This window comes from Rhincodon typus, chromosome 22 (assembly GCF_021869965.1).
Source record: "Rhincodon typus isolate 14 chromosome 22, sRhiTyp1.1, whole genome shotgun sequence".
Classification (NCBI taxonomy): Eukaryota; Metazoa; Chordata; class Chondrichthyes; order Orectolobiformes; family Rhincodontidae; genus Rhincodon; species Rhincodon typus.
In genome coordinates this window covers 32174608-32187458 of record NC_063353.1, presented here as the reverse complement: position 1 = coordinate 32187458, position 12851 = coordinate 32174608, and positions in this window count along the sequence as shown.

The following is a 12851-nucleotide window of genomic DNA, read 5'->3' as shown; positions in this document are numbered from 1 at the left end:
ATGTAACATAAAAGCAGGTCTTTTTTTCTTGTTTCAGCAGATCCCACCTTCTGGACTCACAAAACTAATTAGTTCACTGCATGAAATACATCAACATAGTTAATTCCAGAAGAATTGCATCCCAAAAAGAAACAGAATCTTCAGTAGGGGAGTGAGGGGAGAAGGATTGGAAGTAAGTAAAATAAAGTGTTCACATTTATTATCAGTACAAACTGTCAATATGTAGATTGAATACCTGTCGGTCCGTGAGGTTCAAAGACAAATATTACAGGTTGGTCCAGCACCAGATAGCAGGACAATACACGTTGTACAAACTGCGCATATAAAGAATAGTTAAATTGCCTGGTCAGAAAAACAGTGTCACCAGTCCAAATCACAAAACGAGATGGGTTGCTTTCACAATCCTCAATTCTTTGATGATGCTTTGATCTTATCTGTGGTGATGATCAGTTTGTAGTTCACTGGTTACTTGGTTGGATTCGCGGTCTTTCTTTCTCCTTTAGGTTTATTTCTTCAGCATCTCTGACTGTCGTTTTCTGCTCTTTCAACAGCAAATTAGAAATGACAACTTTACAGAGAAAGAAGGTAGAGAAAAGATTGATGCAGCGAACTTAGGTGATCTTCTTGCTTCTCTCTGTTTGGTTCACTCTCCTCATAGAGTCTGTGTTAAACTGTAACCTAACCAATCATGGACTTGTTGCCATGCTGAACTCTCCTGAACCCATAACAACTTTGTCAGGGTTTAATGACCCCAAAAATTAATATTGTTTTATTTGCACCAATTAGATTCACTTATTTTCCCAAAGCTATAAACTGCACCTTGTCTTTTTTCTTGATTTTAAGGCAGTGTCCATTTTTCTAATTTACAACCCATAGTCGAGAAAAGAAAACATGGTTGCTTGTAATTTGCAATGTATATTCATGTGAACTTTAATCTTTTGTGCTTGTTGGTAAAACACTAAGATGTAAAACAGAAATTCTGACTGTCTTTTGGTGCTATACCCCATAGTAACTTGAGTGGTAGTAGAAATTTTTTTGATAAGTATACACATATGAAGCACTTTTTTTGACATTGTGTGCAACAGGTTTCCTAATAATATTAGCACATAGGCCTAAAACAGTGTCATCATCACTACGTCTGGAGGTAGTCACTAGATTTTATTGCATGACACTGATTTACACAATTAGAGACAAAGCTTTTCCATGGTTCTGATGAGACACAGCACTTGGAGATATTCCAATCACTCTTAATATCCTTGATGCATTCTATATCTCTAAACACAATAAGCTGTGTAATCATTTGACAACACCAGCTGTGTCTTAAATTATATATAAAGTTTGATGTCTATACAAGAACAACAGAAAACAATTGCTACCATGTTGATTAATTTCTTTAGACAAATGCATTGAGTAAACATCTGGTCCTTTACAGGATTGAGAATTAATAAACATCATCAAATACTCCAAGTTTTGGAATTGCAGGAGCATTGGAGATAAAGGGCATTATAAGAGAATGGGACCCAAGAGTGAGAAAGTAGGATGGAATGACAGTAAGAGATAAGCACTTCAGCCTGATTCACCTTGAGTTTTTTTTCAAAACACTCCCTCAGGAAATTGTTCTCGAACACTCACTGCACTGAAAAGTAATTAATTGTCAAGAATGTTTAGTATGGCAGAAATCAGTCTTCAATCCTGATTCCATTCATTAGGTATCAGTCTATTTGTATTCCCTGGGTCAGTCCATAAGTCTTTTTGTTATTTAGGATTGATTATTGCAGTCGATGCTTTGTACACAGATATTTAAGACAGACTTGTTAACATTATTGAAGCCCTTTAGATTAAAGAGGCAGAGGCAGTATGGATATGAAATAGGCTAAGAGATGGAAAGCAGAGGGAACTACGTAGTTGTATTTCCAGAGGCCAGCATCAGAACTGCTGCTCTTTTCGACAAATATTAATGACTTGGACTTTGGTATATAAGGCATGATTTCTAAATTTGCAGGTGGTACAGAATTTGGAAATGTAGGAAACTGTAACATAAGTTTTTTTATGGCTTTATTTGCACTAAATTTCATTCACTTGTACTTTATGTGCTCACAAACCTACAGTGGCTCCTAATTAATCAATGTCTCAATTATAAAATGCTCGCACTTATTTTTGAAAGGCTCCAAGTTCTTGCTCTTCCCGATCATTGTAATCTGCTGCATCTATAACCTTCTGAGATCTTTGCAATCCTGTAATTCTGGTATTTTAAGCACCCTGATTCTAATTACACCACAGTTGGTTGTACTGTTTTCAACTACCAAAGTACTATGCTTTGTACTATTTAAGTACTATCTCTCTTTCGTTCTCTAAGTAAAAATAAGTAAAGTCACCATAGTCCTAATGGACCACACAGCTGCTCTTTCATTAGAGAGAGACAACTGGTGGTGGTTTATTCTGAGGGTCACGGCAACTCAGGTGAAGGGAGAGGTTGAGAAGAGTCCTTCATGGTAATCTCAGCTCATGTAGGAATTGAACCCATGTTGCTGGCAAACCTGCCATCCAACCGTGTGAACTAACCGACCCCCAAAAATATAATCATTGAAGGGGCACCTGGGTGCTCCTTAAAACTACCTCTTTCACCAAGGTTTTGATGATATATGCTAATATGTTGATTTATAACACTCCTATGAAATTCCTTGAGATCTTATACTACGTTAAAGCTGAAATGTGAATACAAGTTGTCATTGAAGTATCAGAATTCAAGACATATGCTGATGAAATGGACAGATACATGTCAGATTAAGTTTAATGCTGAGCAGTGTGAAGTGATGCAGTTTGAAAGGAAAAGTGAGCAGAGTCAAATTAAACATAATGGCACAAATTTAAAGGAGGTGCCGAAACAGCGAAACTTTGAAGGTGACAGACAAGTTGACAAGACTTGAAAAAAAAACTGGATCAGTCACTTTATAAATAAATGCTAGACAGTTGATTGCCAGAGGATATAGATTTCAGGAAATGGGCACAACAGCCAAGAAGGAGTTAAGGAAATGTTTGTTACATGATGAGTTTGTATGATCGAATATGAAGGAATACCTTGGCTAAAAAAAGAGGAAGATGATTCAATACCGTACAAAATTGAACTTGAAAATAGAAAAGAAGTAACTAATAAGTAATGTCACCATAGTCCCAGAGAACTATGGAGCTGCTCTCCCATTAGAGGGGGATGACTGGTGGTGGTTTAACCTAGAGGTCACCATGCCTCAGTCAAGAGGGTTTCGAGTTTACCAGAAGAGATGTAGCACTATAAGGAAAGAACAGGGAGTGGCACTAAAAGGAAAATCTCCTTCAAGGCACAATGGGCTCAAACGCTTTCTTCTGTACTTTAGGATTCTGTCATTTCATGTGAAGTACACTTACTGTGTTGTGTGTATTGTGTTTGCTACTAAAATTAATACAGCTAAAACAGTCATTATGGTTAGTCAGAGATAGCAGGAACTGCAGATGCTGGAGAATCTGACATAACAAGGTGCAGAGCTGGATGAACACAGCAGGCCAAGCAGCATCAGAGGAGCAGGAAAGCTGACGTTTCAGGTCTAGACCCTTCTTCAGAAAAAAAGTTAGTCAGTTGTTTCTGTCGAGCAACAGTGAGTTACCTTAAGTAAGACTAGTGCTACTAATTAGAGTAGGCAGATGGGAAATCACTAGTTAGAATTAGCACATGGGCAGGGATTGCGAGTTAAGAATACCTAGCGCTGGTGTCACAAGTTAGGATGCATGGAACTGGTATCACTAGTTACAGTAAGTGGGAATGAGACTTACCACTGACAGTCTGTGAACCTAGGAGTTAATAGTTGTCGTTCTTTTTGCTGGGGATTACTAGTTAAGGTCCTGGGATGGAGTTTAATATTTAGATTCTTTGGGTTATTAGCTAGAGTCTGTGAAGCTTGTGTTACTAGTTGGAACTTGTCCAGTTGGAAGGACAAGTTTAGGTTTAAGAGTTTGCTGATTACTGGTTGAGTACTCGCAGTTTACATCACAACTTAGTTTGCAAACAACTGGAATTCTTGGCAATATCAGCTTGGCAGGGTTAGTGACTATCAGTTTCATTTCCCTGCTCAGTTTATAATAGTTCACAGTTGCTTGCTAGTTTGGGTTGAAAGGACATGCTGAAACAAAGTGCCCAAATGAAGAATAACTTGTTTAAAAGTAGGAAAATGAAATGAAATATTTAAACATTGGCATCAGATTGATCCAGTGCAAGAAATAATCCCTCACGCAGCACACAACTACACAGAGAAACAATTGCACTCACCTGCTCAGCTTTCAGGCTTCATGGGTTCAAAATATTCACAAATGTGTAATTGAATTCCTGGCCTAGAGAAGCAGTACAAAACCAGCAATGAACTTGTGCCTTCTTCACCCACTACGATTCACCTGTTCAGGACGTGCACTGGCTAAACACCAATATCAGGTAACCATGGTGCCTTCGGTTTACCAGATATTTGCACCTGATTCCATATACAAACACCTTATCTCTGCAGGGTCCTAGTGTACATCATGTTCCGAGATTGTAGTCTGCTCCACTTAAAAGGTGTGATGTTAAATGTTAATTCATAGCTTTCAAGCAAAATTTAAGTCTCATTGCCATGTGACTGGCACAGGGAAATCTGATAACCTCCCCTAATGGAGGTAATGTCCACTCCATTTCCACCTACTCTGCTCAAATCCTTCAGTAGATTGTCAAGTGCTCTCATTGTTGAATAAAGGAAAATTGGAGTGAGGACAACAGAAGTCAGGATAAGGGGAGTGAGAATGAGGTGAGTGTAAATGCATGGTTCTTACATTGTAAGATGTAACTTCACTTAAAGTACTTTATTGGCTGTGAAGCATTTTGAGATATTCTGAGGTTATGACAGGCTTTCATTAAATGCAAGTCTTTCTTATCACGACAGTGAGACTAAGGAAACTGAGGATAAAGTAGAAAAATGCAGAATTAAGTTAAAGTAATTGAAAATCTAAGAATTCTGGATAAGAGAATTGGAAATAATAGGAATGGTTAATGGAAATGGAATAAAAGAGTGAGAATAATCAAAATTTTATTTCCATCGAATCATCATATGAACATGGAAGATATTGGCACTGACAAATGGAGGCGTGGATTGTTGACTGTGACCTCTGGGAGTGTCTGTTTCAAAAAGCGTTAAAAAGGAGAAGAAAACTAATCTCAGTGAATTGTACCTTGTTAACCAAATCTCTTCCTCTGTAGCAGGGAGTGCCATGCTGGAGTGGGGTTCCCGAGCCACACCCCAGGCGGGGCTTAATAGAGCATTCACAACCAAGTGCAAGCCGTTGTCTCCAAATGCAACCATTGACAACCATTCTTTAATAGGGAGGTGATGGCCTAATGGTACTATTGCAAGACTGTTAATCCAGAGACCCCTGTAATGTTCTGGGGACCTGGGTTCAAATGCTGCTGTGGCAGTTGGTAGCATTTGAATTCAATAAATGCCTGAATTAAAAGTCTAACAGTGCCCACAAAATGCTTTTTGGGAAAACCCATCTGGTTTATTAATGCCCTTTAGGAAAGGAAACTGCTATCCTCACCTGGTCCTGGCTAGATGTGACTCCAGACCCACAGCAATGTGGATGACTCTTAACTGTCCTTTGGGCAATAAATACTAGTCCAGCCAGTGACACCCACATCCTGTGAACGAATAAACAAAAAATAACTGGGTTAATTACTGCCCCATCTGCAAAGAGATGGGAGGAGTCATTAACAGTACTGTCAAGCAGCACTTGCAAACCTGCTTATTTTGGTATCCCCACCATCACTCTACTCCTGACTCCATTACAACATTGGTCCAAACATGGATAAGAGTTGAACTCCAGACGTGAAGTAGAAGTGACATCAAGACAGTATTCAACTGAGTATTCGATGATGGCTTAGTGGTTAGCACTGCTGCCTCACAGCACCAGGGACCTGGGTTCAATTCTACCCTCAGGTGACTGTCTGTGTGGAGTTTGCACATTCTTCCTGTGTCTGTGTGGGTTTCCTCCCACAGTCCAAAGATGTGCAGGCTGGGTGGATTGACCATGCTAAATTTCCTGTAGTGTTCAGGGATGTGTAGATTAGGTGGGTTATAGGGGGATGGGTCTGGGTGGGATGCACTGAGGCTCGATGTGGACTTGTTGGGCTGAATGGCCTGTTTCCACGCTGTGGGAATTCTATTAAAAAGAAACTGGATCAGGAAGAATCAAGGGGAAATATTATTGGTAGGAGTCATACCTAATGCAAAGGAAGACTTCTGGCTGTTGGATGTCAATCATCTTAGCTCCAGGAGATATCTGAAGAAGTGTCCTAGTTCAGCTTTAGCTACTTCATCAATGACCTTCACTCCATCCTAAGGTCAAACATAGGGATGTTCACTGATGACTGCACAATGTTCAGCACCATTAATAATGCCTCAGATACTGAGCAGAATGAGTCCATCAGCAGCAATAGCTGGTCTACCTCCAGGTTTGGTTGATAAGTGGCATCTAACATTTGTGACATAGAAGTGCGAGGCAATGACCATCACCGACAAGTGAGAATCTAACCCTGTGTTGGTAATTGCCAATGTTGGTAAATCCAATCAGCCAATTACCACCCCATCAGTTTACTCGCAATCATCAATACCATCATTGAATCCCTATCAATAGTCTGACCATGACGAGAAACTGAAGTGTAACAGCCATATAAATGTTGTGTACAATAGCAGATCAGACACTAGGAATTCTGAAGTGAGTAACTCAACTTTGTCTTCCATTGCCTGTCCACTAGCTATAAAGTACAAGACTGGAGTATGATGGAATACTTTCCACTTCCCTGGATGAGTGCAGCTCAAACAACACTTAAGAAGTTTGACACCATCCAGGACTAACCTGCCACTTGACTGGCACCACAACCACCTCCTTACATACAGATTTGCTTCACTACCACACAGTGGCAGGAGTGTGTACCATATACAAAATACACTGCAGTAACTCACCAAGGCTCCTTTGACAATGCCTTCTAAACCTACAATCTCTATGACATAGAAGGACGAGGGCAGTAGGTGCTTGGGAACACTATCGCCTGCAAGCTTCACGCCAAATTACACACTGTCCTGATTTGGAATTATATTGCCATTCCTATATTGTCATTGGGTCAAAATACTGGAGCTCCCTTCATAGTTACAGTCTGGGCGTCCTTACACCATGAGAACTGTGATGGTTCAAGAAGACAACTCACCATGAAATTCTATAGGCAAAATAGGGATGGAGAAAAGGACCACATTCTATGTACATATAAAACAGCCAGACTTAGACACAGAAGGCATGGAAATAGGCACATGCACAGACACAGACACAAAAGGGAGACAAACGCACAAACACAGAGAGAGCAGAAGCACAGATGGCATGCAGATGGAAAATATACACAGACGTACATAAATTCAAAGAAAATACAGATGACACACAGACATATTGTCACTGCAGACACAGAGACGGCATTGAACATACATAGGACACATGGACAGACACAGAACATTTCAGATAGTGAAATGAAGTGAGTTAGCAGGGATTCGTTTTCCATGTGTGACCCTTTTCTTTATTTCTCTGACTCCCTACACGGTAGAAACCAAACATGGAACCATGTGCCAAGAATTGGGCCAATATTGCTCTGACATCAACTTTGTCTGATGAAGTGATCTTCTCTCCTAAATGTCCTTTCCTTCTGTTCTTAGTCTTTTGCCTCCCTCCAAAGATGGGGGTTACAGGGTCAACATGAAGAGGATCTATGTCATTCCTTCATGACACACATTTGTCCTTGCACCATCTTTGGTCATATTCATGGTAGCAAAGTAGTAAGTAGAACAGGAGTAGTCTGATTGGACAAAGTTTAGCAACTTTGAGCCCAAGGTATCAGGTGCTTCAGCTTCAGCTCAAATAATGTTCAAAGTCCTCATTCATACTTTAGCCATCATCAGTCATTCGAAGGAAGACGCTAAGATGAAAATGAAGTGGTGGGGTCCTCCTGCAGCTCAAGCACAATGCATTTCCACTTTAAGAAGCGATGAACTGACCTAATTTTAAAATAATATGCCTAAGGATTAGCTTCAGCCAAAACACACTGAGTCAGCTGGGATACTGATCAGATGTCCTTCTGACGTTGATATGAGTCAGGCCACCATCAAGAGATATCCACATGGACACAGAACCCCTCCTCAAACACACACACAAACCCACATGAACACACACAGACTCAATCAGACAGTGGCATACACAAATGCAATCTTTTAGCCACAGAACATTCACACACATAGACTTGCAAATACAGAATGCCACACCTACAAAGGTGCTCACACATCCTTTCTTAAACACAGATACTGCCCTGATCTAGGGGGTCATTTTCATCAAGCATTTGGTAATCTGTTAAAATATTTCTCGTGTCACTGATCCCAAAAACAAATTGATAATGGCTTCTGTGAAACACATTGCTGCATTTTATTATGTCAAAAATGCTGGATGAGTGCAAGTTGAAACTGATCACCAAAATTGGTAATTTTGGCCTTTATGCCAAGGAGCTCTTGGAATTCTGAAAATTTCACTCTGGCAAAGGGTTGCTGGATGTGAAAAGTTAACTGTTTTTCTCTCCACAGATGCTGCCAAACTTGCTGAGTTTCCCCAGCACTTTCTGCTCCAGATTGGGGTAGCTTGGTTTCTCAGTGGTCAGCACTGCTGCCTCACAGCACCAGGGACCTGGGTTTGATTCCAGCCTCAGGTGGCTGTATAGAGTTTGTACATTCTCCCTGTATCTACGGGGGTGTCCTCCAGCTGTTCCAGTTTCTTCCCACAGTCCGAAGATGTGCAGGTTCGATGGATTGGCCATGCTAAATTGCCCATAGTGTCCAGGGATGTGCAGGCTAGGTGGATTAGTCATGGGAAATGCAAGGTGACGGGGTGGGTCTGGCACGGATGCTCTTTGGAGGCGGGGGGTGTGTGCTGGATGGGTCAGATAGCATGCTTCCACATTGTAGGGATTCTATGATTGGTAGCATCCACAGTTCTCTGTTTTATATTATTGAAGGTTCATTACTTCGTCTTTTGCACTTCTTGCCTTTATTTATATAACCCACGAATCCTTATGCCTTAATACTTCAATCTGTCTTGCATTTCCTTTCAGCTATCTCTGCTTCGGCTCTCCTTTTTGTTATATTGTCTCTCCTTATGATTTGTGCAATTATATGTAAATAAGTTCTCAATTCATCTTGGTTCTGATCTCTCACCATGAAGTACTTGCATACAAATTGTCAGTGTGAGCAGGTCTGAAATAATTTCTCCTTGATTTTTACATGGTAATTCATTCATTTTACATCATATACCTTCCCTGCTAGTGGAGAGACAGCTTGAGTGCAACACAAAGATTGGTTGGTATTCTTGGTGGATTCTGAAACCCTCATCTTTTCACTTGCACCATTCAACCTTCTACCATGTACCTGAGCCCCTCAATAATACTTGAGCTAGGGCCCCACCAGATTATTTGAGATATTGAACGACTTTAGTATAAATTGCAGTTATTTCCTTTTGAACATTTTCACTTAACAAAATAATTAAACTTCTTAGACAAACAAAGCTCAGTAAATTATTTGTTCTTTGTGGCTTTAGATTTTGAAATCCCAAAGAGAGAAATACATTTCTTGAAAAGTCAGTTGTGTTTATGAGAATTTAAGATGCTCATGACTCTCTGTGATATGATATTTTACAGTATTTTATTGCTCTCCATATTTTAGAGATGCCCTGCTTAGCCAAATGTCTTCTATCACTAACTACAGGGGCCAGGCTGAACTTCTAATCCAGCCTGCAATACCGCTCTATACAGAAGATGGGAAGAGTAGTGGCAGTGATGTATAATCATCATGGAGTGTGTAAGAAACTACATTTTGCTTGGGACTATTAACCAAAATGGAAGTTGGATTGCTGAATTGGTTGCACATTTCTGAAATAACTAGTTTGGAAGTTGAAAATCAATAATATTAGCAGTGTCAATGTTGCTTTTTAATGCAGTAAGGGAGACAATTTGAAATTGAGCAGCACCAAGAGTCTTTTGCATTAAGGAAATTCTGTCTGATAACAATCCTCTGAATGGCTGAACTGCAGTGTGCTATAAAGCTGAAAGCGCCAGGGCAGCAGATAAAAAGAAAAAGCTATAGCCAGAAAACTGAAAGCATCTCTCTCTCCCCTCTTTCTCTCCCTCCACATGAGAAAAAGACAAAACTATGAAAACCTAAAAGAATGAATTCTATTAAGAAAGACCCAGGTCCACCAAACCAATTATCAAAATAAAAAACAACCATTGCTTTACAGGCAACAATGTGTGGCATCAGTGTTAAAAATCAAAAGGAACTGCAAGAGACAATTTAATGCACCATCAAAATTTGGACTTCTTCAGGATTTTGCATGTCCTGCCTATTTTCCTTTACTGTCTATAATGAGTTAAACTATCTGTCTGAATCATGAATGAGAATGTAAGTTTTGGGGACATAGTTTAAGTTAGATAATAGTATATTAGAAAGCCTTGATTTTCTCTGCCTTTCGTTAATTTTTTTTTCCCTGTTAATTATGAAGCCTGGTGCAAATTGCTTTTGACCTGAATAGCAGTCAGTCAGTCAAATTGGTAACTGCTATTTCACTGGCTAAGCCCAGCTACAGTACTGTGTCCAATTTTGAGCAGCACAATTTAGCAATAATTTCAAGGCCTAGTACCAACTGTGCATGAAGAGTTGGCAGTCTGGGATCGTTCTCCTTACAAAAAAGTTGATTAATAGATTCAATAATGACTTTCAAAAAGAAAGTGAATTAATACTTGGAAGATAAAGATTTTGCACAGTTAACGAGAAAGGAAAAGGAATGGAAACAATTGAAAAGATCATCCAAAGCAGTGGCAGAGAGAATAGAAACATAGAAGATAGGAGCAGGAGGAGGCCATTCAACCCTTCAAGCCTACTCCACTATTCTTCATGATCATGGCTGATTGTCCAACTCAATAGCCTAAACCTGCTTTCTTCCCATAACCTTTGATCCCATTCGCCCCCAAGTGCTATATCTAGTCACCTCTTGAATACATTCAATGTTTTGGCTTCAACTACTTTCTGTGGTAATGGCTCTGGACACACCCACCATCGGGAACATCCTCATTGCATCTACCCTGTCCAGTCCTGTTAGAATTTTATAAGTGTCATTCGTCTGAACTCCAGCGAAAACAATCCCAACTTTGTCAATCTCTCCTCATATGTCAGATCCACCATCCCCAGAATCAGCTTGGTAAACTTTCGCTGCACTCCCTCGAGACCAAGAGCATCCTTCCTCAGAAAAAGAGACCAAAACTGCACACAATATTCTAGGTGTGGTCTCACCAAGGCCCTGTACAACTGCAACAACACATCCCTGCTCCTGTACTGGAAGCCTCTCGCAATGTAGGCCAACATAGCATTTACCTTCTTGAACGCCTGCTGTACCTACATACTTACCTTCAGCGACTGGTGCTCAAAGACACCCAGGTCCCGCTGCACACTCCCCTTTCCCAATTTACAACCATTCAGGTAGTAATCTGCCTTCTTGTTTTTGCTTCTGAAGTGAATAACCTCACATTTATCCAAACTATACTGCCTCTGCCCTTGATTTGCCCACTCACCCAAACTGTTGAGATCATGCTGAAGGATCTCTGCATTCTCGTCACTATCTCAAGGCTTTACATAACATCATTTCCTTCAAAGGCAGTGTTTGTCTGTGATAGGCTGTTGCTGGTGTTGCTTATGATTAGTGCCACCATTCACCAAGGGCCCAATCTCAGTAATAGTGCAGCTGTGCAATAGATCTCTTCATGTCTGGAATCCACGTTAAGAGCATATTCCACATGCAATTAATATTACATTATACGTTTGCATACAAGATTAAAAATGCAGTTCATTGCTTAGGGTTAAGAGTGGAGGGGGGTGGGTGCAAATATTCCAGTAATCACACTGCAGTTCATTGCAGACAATACACAATCCCACTGATCCTACCTATTCTAGCTCTTCCTGTACCATTTGCCCCTTTCTTTTCCTGTAACCTCCAATTCCTACTTTGTGATGCTCCACACATTGTATCAATTCTTGGAATGCACAAAGTTCTAATGGCTTGCAAGTTATTACTTGTGACAAATTTCACACATCAGTGCAGTTGGTATTACAATAAATTTGGTATAATTAAGCATAGATGTGACAGGGAGGGTGCAGGGCAGATTTTTTAAATTTATTCATTAACAGGATGAGGGCATCGTTGGCGCAGGCAGCATTTATTACCCATCCCTAATTGCCCCAAGGGCAGTTCAGAGTCAACCACATTGCTGTGGGTCTAGACTCACATGTAGGCCAGACCAGGTAAGGATGGCAGTTTCCTTCCCTAAAGGACATTTGTGAACCAGATGGGTTTTTCTGACAATTGGCAATGGATTCATGGTCAACATTAGATTCTTAATTCCAGATATTTATTGAATTCAAATTCCACCACCCACCGTGGTGGGATTCAAACCAGGGTCCCCAGAACATTACGCACAATTCATAAGTTTTTGGCGGGCCTCATATCACAATCAGCCCCTCAGTGCAGCCAACATAAATTGGAAAACTGCATTGCCACAATTCTACAGTACATTCTGGCTCTGTGAGGCTTCATCCTTGATGAAGGCTCTTAAAAATAATTACTTTACTATGGTTAGAGTATATATTGTTATCTAAAGCTCCATCTTCTGGAAAAAGTTAAATAGCATAGAGGTCTAGAGCTAGATGAACACAGCAGGCCAAGCAGCATCA